The sequence below is a fragment of the Bidens hawaiensis genome, unplaced genomic scaffold (assembly GCF_021521415.1).
Source record: "Bidens hawaiensis isolate Kalapana, Puna unplaced genomic scaffold, B.hawaiensis_p1.1 tig00006068_1, whole genome shotgun sequence".
In the NCBI taxonomy this organism is placed as follows: domain Eukaryota; kingdom Viridiplantae; phylum Streptophyta; class Magnoliopsida; order Asterales; family Asteraceae; genus Bidens; species Bidens hawaiensis.
The window spans coordinates 801,576-812,191 of NW_027491401.1; the positions used below are offsets into that span (position 1 = coordinate 801,576).

The 10,616-nt window shown below is 40.4% G+C and overlaps 3 pseudogenes; 1 reads left to right on the forward strand and 2 right to left on the reverse strand.

Annotated features, from left to right (window-relative positions):
- The first annotated feature begins 328 nt into the window (after nucleotides 1-328).
- On the forward strand, nucleotides 329-1,311 carry LOC143631406 (putative carboxylesterase 2 pseudogene; annotated as a pseudogene).
- Nucleotides 1,312-2,214: 903 nt separating this feature from the next.
- LOC143631407 (putative carboxylesterase 2 pseudogene) lies at nucleotides 2,215-3,352 on the reverse strand (annotated as a pseudogene).
- A 2,760-nt stretch (nucleotides 3,353-6,112) lies between these two features.
- LOC143631386 (putative carboxylesterase 2 pseudogene) lies at nucleotides 6,113-7,437 on the reverse strand (annotated as a pseudogene).
- Between the last annotated feature and the right edge of the window lie 3,179 nt (nucleotides 7,438-10,616).

The following is a 10,616-nucleotide window of genomic DNA, read 5'->3' on the forward strand; positions in this document are numbered from 1 at the left end:
AAAGAAAAAAAATAATTATAGAGCACATATATTAAGCCATACTTTAAGATTTTGCTTTATTTCTTAATCATTTATGAATAAATCAATTTAATTAAATTATAGAGCATGTGTCGTGGTAAAACTCACAAAAGTTAATAACCATACCCAATCACTTAAATATCAACATCTCCCAAACGTTTCCTATAGGAATTTATTATTATACATATACAATAAATTAATGTTGTCCTAAATGGAAATTTTAAGCATAAGTCCACAATAAAAAGGTTGCTATGAAATGTTCACAAATGAATCATTTTCACTTCATTTGATTTCCATAATCATCAGTAAAATGTCTTTTTTTGGGTCGGGAGAGATATCAACGTCCGATGAGTTTCTTCACGAAATCATTGGTTTCATAAGAGTGCACAAAGATGGCATTTGTGAAAGATTAGTTGGAAATAAGAAGCTGCCAGCCGGATTCGATTCTTTAACTGGAGTCCAATCAAAAGACGTCATTATCTCCCCATAAACAAACGTGTCGGCAAGGCTTTACATTCCCAAAACCACCACCCGAGATCATAAACTGCCTATTTTAATTTACTTTCACGGTAGTGCTTTTGTACTCGAATCCACCATGAGTCCTACCTACCACCCCACACTTAACCACCTCACAGCGAAGTCCAATGTAATCATAGTTTCAGTTGAGTACCGGTTGGGACCGGAGTATCTAGTCCCAGCAGGGTACAATGACTCCTGGGAAGCGATTCAGTATTTTGCTTCCCATGGTATTGGAAATAGTCATGACCCATGGTTAAACGAATTTGCTGATTTTCGTAAAGTGTTTTTTGCTGGAGATAGCGCTGGGGCGAATATCGCCCACAACATGGCAATCCGGTTTGGGTTAGACCGGATTGCTGGAATACACCTAGAGGGTATTATTATGTTCCACCCATTTTTTGGAGGGAAGGACCCGATTGGGTCTGAACTCGGGAAACATAAACAATTAAAGATATTTGCGGATCAGTTTTGGAATTTGGCGAATTCTTCAGAGAGCGGGTTGGATGACCCGTTGTTTAACCCTGATAAGGACCCGAATCTTTCGAGTTTGGGGTGTTCCAAGATCCTTTTAGCCGTTGCGGAGAAGGATACTTTTAGAGATAGGGGTTTGTATTACAAAGAATTGATGAATAAAAGTGGATGGTCCGGAAAATTGGATTTGATGGAGTCTAAGGATGAAGATCACGGGTTCTTTTTGTTTGATCATTTTTCACCCAATGCTTCTACCTTGTACATAGAATTTGTACCTTCATCAACCATGAGTCCCTCGTTTGAAATTTGTTTCATGTTTTAAACATAAAATAAAATAAAATAAATGAAGGGTTGGTTGACCTCACACCTTTTATTTTTTTGGGAAATTGATGTATTTCGTTTGTGTAGTGGTTTTTAGTTAAAGATCATTTTATGTTAAAGTGTCACGTCTTTGTTGCGTAGTGAGTATTAACTAATAAATTTAATTAGACTACACTTTAGCTAGAGTTTGTGGGTTTAACTAATAAATTAAATTAAAAACGAAATAAGTTATTGGCGGAAGGTGGCGGACCCTTTCAATTCCATATCCAATACGGTTAAACCGTTGGCGAAGGCGAGTTTTGTGCCACACTTTGACTATCAAGTATTGGTGTTGGTGCCCCTTGAAGCCGAGGTGGCTGGCCAATGACGCCCCCAAATCTCCTAAAACCTTATGGGTAAAATGTCAAGAAGATGAGTATTACACCCTCGTTTAACAATATTCTTAGATTTTAGATGGTCTATCATCTAGATATCAATCTAGTATTCATAATAAACGTTTTATAACTTTTTTAAATCATCATATTCAAGTGTTTTTTTATTTCGCATTAACATATTATTATTGTATGACGTCATCAGGCCTCTGGTTTAGTGGTCAGGGGGTTTCCATTAGGGTTTTTCTTAATAAGTCTTGAGTTCGAATATTTGTAGCGCCAAACTAATAATGAATGGTTGAAATTCCATCTTATGGGTCGAAATCAGATATTGATGATGGGTAGGCCTAAGGCTTTCCACAGAGGTAAAACACCATACAAAAAAGAAAATTATTGTACGACACGGTTCAATAATCAATCAACTGAATTTGAAAACGTGACATATAAATATATAGACATGTATGTGTGTGATAATTGTATGTACCATCTAAAAGGTACTGGTTAGGACTTAGGACTATATCATTATCATGACAAAAAAACACATTGGTAACTCATAGTACAAACTACAAAGTACAAACAACATGATACAAACTTCAAACATGAGACTATGATTGATGAAGGTACAAATTCTGTTACACAATGTACCAGTACTAGAACAAACAAGATCAAACAAAAAGAAATTATGATCTTGTTCTTTTGTATCCATAATTTCCAATTTCCTATTCCATCCACTTTTCTCCATCAATTCTTTGTAATGCAAACCCCTGTCTCTAAAAGAATCCTTTTCCGCAACCGCTAAAAAGATTCTAGAGCAGCCCAATCTCGAAAGATTCGGGTCCTTTTCCGGTTTAAACAACGGGTCATCTAACCCGATCCCTGACGGGTTTGCCAAATTTCAGAACTGAACAGTAAACACTTTTACTTTCTTATGTATCCCAAGTTCGGACCCAATTGGGTCCTTCCCTCCGAAATATGGGGCGAGTAGGATAATACCTGCTAGGGTTATTCCCACAATCGGGTTAAACCCGAACCGAAGCCCCATATTGTGGGCGATATTCGCTCCAGAACTATCTCCAGCAAAAAACACCTTACGAAAATCAGCAATTTCATTTATCCAAGGGCCAGGACCGTTTCCAGTACTATGGGAAGCAGCCCACTGGATTGCTTCCCATGAGTCATTGTACGAGGCTGGGACAGGGTGTTCTGGTCCCAGGCGGTACTCAATAGAAACAATTATTACATTTAACTCCTTTGTAAAAAGGTTAAGCATAGAGTGGTAGTGAACACTGGTGGTGGATTCAAACACGAATCCACCACCGTGAATATAAATCAGAAGAGGCAGTTTCTGACCCTGGCTGGCGGTTTTGGGAATGTAAAGCCTTGCGAACACATTGGTTTCGGGTGAGATCATGACGTCTTTTGATTGGACTCCGGTTGATGGATCGAGTCCCGCGGGTAACCTATTATTTCCTAGGAATCTTTCACAACGACCATCTTTATGAACACTTATGAAACCGATGATTTCATGAAGATATTCATCGGATGTTGATATATTTGCCGGGCCATAAAAAGTAGCCATTATTAAGTGATTGTGTGAGATGATTAATATTTGGAAGAGTATTTAATGAAGATTAAAAGCATTATAAAAATTGTCACGTTATAATAGTTCAATATTTATATGCGACACATTGAAGGTTTGTATGCAGTATTTGACTTCATTAGGATCAATTTGTATAAATTATTGGTTATGGGCGGATCACATGTAGTTTAGGTAAATAAAACCCGAGTCTAACGGGTATGCTTGAAACCCAAAGCATCCTGGACGAGTATACTCAAAGGCCGACGGGTTGTCGGGTATGGGATTAACTTTAAACTTTTTTTATGGTATGAGATTAGGCGACACTCTGTGTTTTACCCGAAACCACGTACTAGTTTACCCGAATCATATATATACAAGACTTATTTATTTTTCTTCAATCCTTGTCCAATAATGATTTATTTAGTCGGATCATATATGGAAAAAAGTTGAATATTTATTTAATGATATTTTTATATGTTATGAAGTATATACATCAAATTATACTTTAACTAGGTTCTATAACCCGTGCGTTGCGCGGGTTTGTGTCTATAATACAGTTAAAGTGTGAATTAAGAAGACCGTAAAGGGTCGTTTAGACCACCTCTTAACATGAAAACAAATTTATATATACAATCAAACTATAATACAACTTGAAATGTAGCACACATCTACATTCCAAATAACGAAGCGGCATCACGTCATGAAACTTTTTAATGTCAATCTTACCAAGCTCCAAGCCATATAACATGGAACTTCCTGTCAAACAACACAATATAGAAAACATATATATTCAGAAAACATATAAATTCAGATCAAATTAAGTTAAGCAAGATGAAGGATAAACTGTACTTTAAATAAGATATGTATAGCTGGTCTTCCATTCTCCTTGTAATTGACCCTACAAATATGTTCCCAAAACATTATAATTATGTATGCAACTAAACTATACCATCAACTATTTTTTTTTATGACCAGATAAAGAGTATTTTTTTTCATTTATTTCATCAATAAAAAAAAGTGTGTTCACGTATCTTAAACACCTTGAAGAATTGCTCCACAAACCATACTGGTAATCTTCCTCCTGTTGAACACTTGAAACAAACAAACAAAGTTAGTTTAATAAAATGGTTTGAAAGATTTTCGATATACAAACCCAAGAAAACCATTAATCCCGACCCGAGAACAACCTGAAACAAAGAAAATCGGTTTAATACCTCAAATCAATTCATTGCGTGTAGGTGCTCTTATAATAAAAATATTTACGGTCAAAGTTGCAAAAGAAAGACTTAGAAATTCAAACTAAGACACTTAAAATGGGACGGGGGGAGTATAATTATAAAAATATTATTCTTTATTTATGACAACAATTAAATATATGTGTAAATATCATATTTTAATTTGTAATAACTGACATATAAACAAAAAGTATACAATAATCATAATGATACAGAAAAAAAGACGTGAACCTAGAAATCGTAACGCATACTAACAAGTGTACTTGATATATGTGGGCATGCCCGATACCCAGAGGGTAATTAACCGACAAATACGTGAAAGGTCTGGGAAACTATTTTACGATAGGGTATCCCCCTCCCTCTCTGCCTCTTCTATCCTCTCAAATATGTTTTAACACTTTCTTATGCATACTTATGCAAGACTTCGGACTTGAGATCTCTTCTAATACTTGATTCACGTGTTGACAACTCAAGACTGTGTTCAAGAAGACGAGGAACTACTCAAAACAGTCACCAAGAGCATCACATACACATGTTGCTCCTAATCTCACACTGTTACCAAGTATAAAGCCTAGTTAGGCGAATTTTGAAAGAAACAAGGAGCTCATCATATGATGAAGGTCTAAGATCTTATGTGTCGTACTTGATGTTGACAATGATGTTGGTCAAATAACCATGACTATAACAAAGACACTTGATATAGTGTTCGGAGTTGTCAGCCAGAGACGGAGCTATGTAGAGTTGATCGAGATCAAGTGACTCCAATCTTTTCTGAACGATGACCATAAAATTTTATTTATGTGATTGGACAAACAAACACCTTATTGTCTTTTCTCTTTTTGAAGAGTGGTGTTGTTTCATAAGTGTTTTTCTCATTGTACTTTGTTTTAAAGGTACTTGTTTGATAGTTTCACGTAACCCGTTAAGTTTAATACATCTTTTCATAAATAAATTCCATATTGAGTACAACAAATTACCATACAAATGATATACTTTCCGAACATGCATAAGGCATCCTACCTCCACGAAAGGGTTTCGTCCTCAAAACCGAATTATTATCAAGACATGAGTCATGAGTTATTACTCAATTATTAAGTGCAAAAGATGTATGAGGAATTTACAAGTATGTTATTTACCAATTTCACCGACTAGTTGTACTTTAGACAATTCACCCAGAAAAATCAAATTAAAAAATTTGTTTTCTTATACCCTCGGGTATACCTTAATGCACAGGGCATTATACTTGATCTGGACAATTCACGAACCACCACCATCGCTAGTGTCACCTAACCACCACCATCACCACCACCACCGCCACTGAAACCTCCGATCCCAGCCCCTACGACCATAGCCATTAACGTTTAATTTTATATTTTTATTGAAGCAAGATACGTTTGCTATTCGTATTTCATATTTTCGTCTTCTTCTACCTACCAACCATCACCAAGTTATAATTCAAACATTCTCATAGTTTAAGCAAACGAGGTAATGAAAGTCTATGATTCATTTGAAACAATTTTAATGCACACGATTTAAAAAAGGTAACTTATTAATTAAGATTTCTTATTCAAATAAAATTTAATGGCTTTCAATGGCCATACATGAAGAATTAGTTGAACCTTAATCTTATTTCAATCAAACACAAGAATGTTTATCACTTGTGGTTGATGAAGGCACCAATTCTATTGTACAAAGTACAAGCTTCACTAGAATTAGGATCAAATAGAAAGAACACATGATCCATTTCTTTGGACTCCATGAACTCCAATTTTCCGGGCCATCCATTTTTTTGCATCAATTCTTTGTAACACAAACCTCTATCTCGAAGCGGATCATTCTCCGCAACAGTTAAAAAGATCTTGGAGCAGCCCAAGCCCGAAAGATTTGGGTCCTTTACTGGATTGATCAAAGGGTCATCTAGTCCACTCTCAGACGGATTCACCAAATTCCAGAACTGATCAATAAACACTTTCAATTGCTTATGTTTCCCGAGTTCGGATCCAATTGGGTCTTTCCCTCCAAAATACGGGTGGAGCAGAATAATACCCTTTAGGTTTATTCCAGCAATCCGGTCCAAACCAAACCGGATTGCCATGTTGTGGGCGATATTCGCCCCAGCACTGTCTCCTCCAAAAAACACATTACCAAAATCGGCAAATTCATTTAACCATGGGTCAAGACCATGTCCTGTACCATGGGAAGTGGCCCACTGGATTGCTTCCCATGAGTCAATGTACGGGGCTGGGATCAGATGCTCTGGTCCTAGCCGGTAGTCAACAGAGACGGAGATTACATTAGACTCCATCGTGAAACGTTTAAGTGCTGAGTGGTAGGTAGGACTGGTGGTGGATTCCACCAGGAAACCACCACCATGAAAGTAAATCAGAACAGGCAGTTTCTGACCCTGGGTGGTGGTTTTGGGAATGTAAACCCTTGCTGGCACGTTGGTTTTCAATGAGATGACGTCTTTTGATTGAACTCCGGTTGTAGAATCAATTCCAGCTGGTACCTTGTCATTTCCTAGTAATCTTTCACAATGGCCATCTTTGTGCACTCGTATGAAACCAATGATTTCGTGAAGAAACTCATCGGATGTCGATATCTCTCCCGACCCAAAAACCACTGACATTTTTCGATTTCGATTATTGTTGGAGATTGAAGGCTATGATCATGCTGTATTTAAGGACGGAATATAAGTACGTAACGTCTTGTATCTTCCACATGCAATTAATTTTTTTTCCATGAATGTTACATAAAGGTCTTTTTTGTTATGCACTTTGTTTGGTGAAACCCAAAACCTATTTAAAGAAAAATAACAAATATACCCTCTAGACTTAATTTTTGACCACATGCTTGTGTATATGTAAAGGCATTAATTGTAATTACTATATTATTGAAAGTTTAATACATCATACAAATGTAGTATGATATATTAGGAAAAAATATAATAATATATGAAGAGGTAGGTCCCAGCAGAGCCCAGTTGGACCCGCAAGACTCACCTCAAAGAGGGACGTCTGCACAGTTGAACCCGCAAGACTCACCTTCAAGAGGGACGTCTGCGCAAAGACCAACTGGATCCGCAGGACCCACCATGCTCAGAGACGTGACGTCCTTACGCGCAGTACGCAAGCTGTTCCCGCAGGAAAAGCCTCCCAATGGTCGACGTACTCCGCCTGTTCCCGCAGCAACGGATACTAGCCATCAGGGAAGGCTACCCGCGCAGCAAGGCTACACGCACAAGGCACTAACTCTTAAATAATTCAGCAATGTCACCTGAAGAAAGAGTGAGCAAGCCGGGAATACTCCCGCCCAAAGCCGGGAAAACTCCCGCCCAAATGATCCAGTCCGTACGCTACTGGAGGATCTTTTGTACTATTCCTGCCAAGGTATGGACAAAAGATCTGACCAAAGCTGCGACAGCTCACTGACAACAGTACTACGAGCAGCACGCTCTACTACTTAATGTCAATATCAGCCGCTGCCTACCCACCAACCACCAGCATGGCACGTGCGTAGCCCACAGTTGGTAGAACAGGAATACTATTCAGCCGGCTGTACCTGCTTGGAAACCTACCTTCGGCTATAAATACTCCAACACCTTGGAACGGTAGGACATCTTATTATTATATCTTCTCTCTAGCTAATTCTCTTAATATACACCTATATTCAAGAGCAATCTAGTCTGATTCTCACGCCGGAGGGTGGTCACAAGGAGGTACCCCCCCCCTTCTCAGTGACGAGCTCACGGTGTCTGTTTTGCAGGTCATCTGAAAAACAACCATCTTTGCCGGACCTAACCCTCGTGGGAAACATCTACTTAACCCCCAGATTATCCGTAATCTGCCCGGGGTCACTTAGTGTTTCTTCATTGGCGCCATCCGTGCATAAAAGCTAGAACTAATTCTCAGTTTTTTCAAAACTTCTGGAAAGATGGTTAACGTTACTCCGGTCCCGAGGCCAGTGAGTGACCAAGAAACCCCGGTAATCACAACCTCAGCTACTGGGAGGAACACCGGAGAGTACACAAATTTTACGAACACTACCCCGGTTACCCAAGCCAGGGCAAGTGCAGTAAATTTTACGAACACTACCCCGGTTACCCAAGCCGGGGCAAGTGCAGTAAACAATCATCCCCTGGGATTCATTAATACCCAGGTGGAAAGACAACAGACGAGGCTCCCCCGCCAAACACTTGAACAAGTTAAAGCGTGGGCGGAAGCACGTCAGAAGGAATTCCAAGCTGAGTTGGACGAACGCTTACGTTCCATCCAACAGGCTGACGAATTTGGAGGCACTCGACAACAGCTCAACATGAGCAGTGAGTGCGAGTACTCGGACGATGATCGGGAGGAATCCGACACCGACGCAAACCCTCGCCATAGGGCGAAAGGGAAGCGTAAGGAAACGGACTTCCAACCGAGAAGGAATTTCGAAGAAACCTTCAAACCAAGGAACGCGGGGGGAAACCCACGTGACTTCTCCAAAACCTTTAGACCAATTGCTGCAAATGCGGGAACGTCCAAGTTTGCAAGGGACATTGCGGAAGCAATCGCCCCGAGAAGTGCCAAACAGATGTCCAACATCGGCACTTATGATGGTATATCCGACCCAGACGATCATTTGAACAGATTCATAGCGGGGGCAACCGTCAGCAACTGGACGGAACCCACGTGGTGTTACATGTTCCAAATGACGCTGGTTGGGGCAGCCAGAGCGTGGTTCGACCGTCTACCGGTCCACCACATCTACGATTGGGCAGACTTCCAGCAAAAGTTCAGCCAACACTTCAGTCAGCAAAGAAAGTACACCAAATAGCAATGGACGATCCTCAACTGCATCCGAGAGGAAGATGAATCTTTGCTAGACTTCATCACTCGCTTCAACTCAAAGAAGCTGAGTCTGGGCACTATTAGCGAAGATCTCGTTCGTGCTGCTTTCATCCAGGGCGCGAAAGATCCAGAGCTCATCCACACCTTAACGGGTAAAGACGGCATGCCATCCACATGGGATGCCATCATGACAGCAGCTAAACGCTTCGCGGAAACGGAAAAGCAACTGGGTAGAGATCTTCCCCAGAGCACAAACCTCTACACCCAGAAAACAAGAGAAAACAACGTCCTTACCACCCGACTAAACAAAAAGAGGAAGCTAGGTATTTGGCAGTTAAGGGTAAACTTTGACACCTCATCCGGCTCGCACCCTCGGTTAGGCGGAAAGGACAACATGCAGTCGAACCGGAACTCCAGATGGACGCCACTCACCAAAAGCGTCACCGAGATATTCGCCACTGAGAGGCTCCCATGGCCAGAGGCTCCAATTATCCGACAGCGTCCAAACGCTGATCAAAGCAAATTCTGTGACTTCCACAGGACAAGAGGCCACACCACCGAGGAATGCTTAGACTTGAAGGACATCGTCGAAGCATTTGTCAGAGATGGGACGCTCACGCACCTCGTGGCGTAATGAACGCTGAGCAGGCTAATGCGTGTAGAACCCCAGTTGGGGGAAACACGAAGGAAACTGCAGCTTCAATGTTGGAGACTACATACTGCGTAAACAACGAGATTCCGAACCAGGTGAATATCGGCTCGAAAGGCTCGATGACACCCCCATCCCAAGAACATGGGAGTTCAATTACACATGTTGCATGTAGATCAATTCCAAACTTGTAAAGAAAAGGCCCAGAGCCACTTCTAATGGAAATGATTCTCCTTCACATTGACGCTGATGGTCTTACATTTATACTTATGAACTTTCCACACTGATATGCCGGTATTCACCGCATAAATAAGTGTGAAAGGAAGTCGTTGCGTGTGGACGGCGACAAAACCCGCATAAACACAAAAAACGGCAAAAATTTCTAACAGATGACAACCTTCACGCAGGTCAGTTATAGGTAAAGTTTGGTCATCCCACTAAATGAAAGTGTCAGTCCTACCCGCACAATCATGATAGAGGAAACTGAACGTTAACCTATTGACAACCGCGCGTCGAACGGTTAACTTATTCAAAACACTGATATGCCGGTATTCACCGCATAAATAAGTGGAGACGTCGTTGCGTGTGGACGGCGGCAAAACCCGCATAAACACAAAAAAC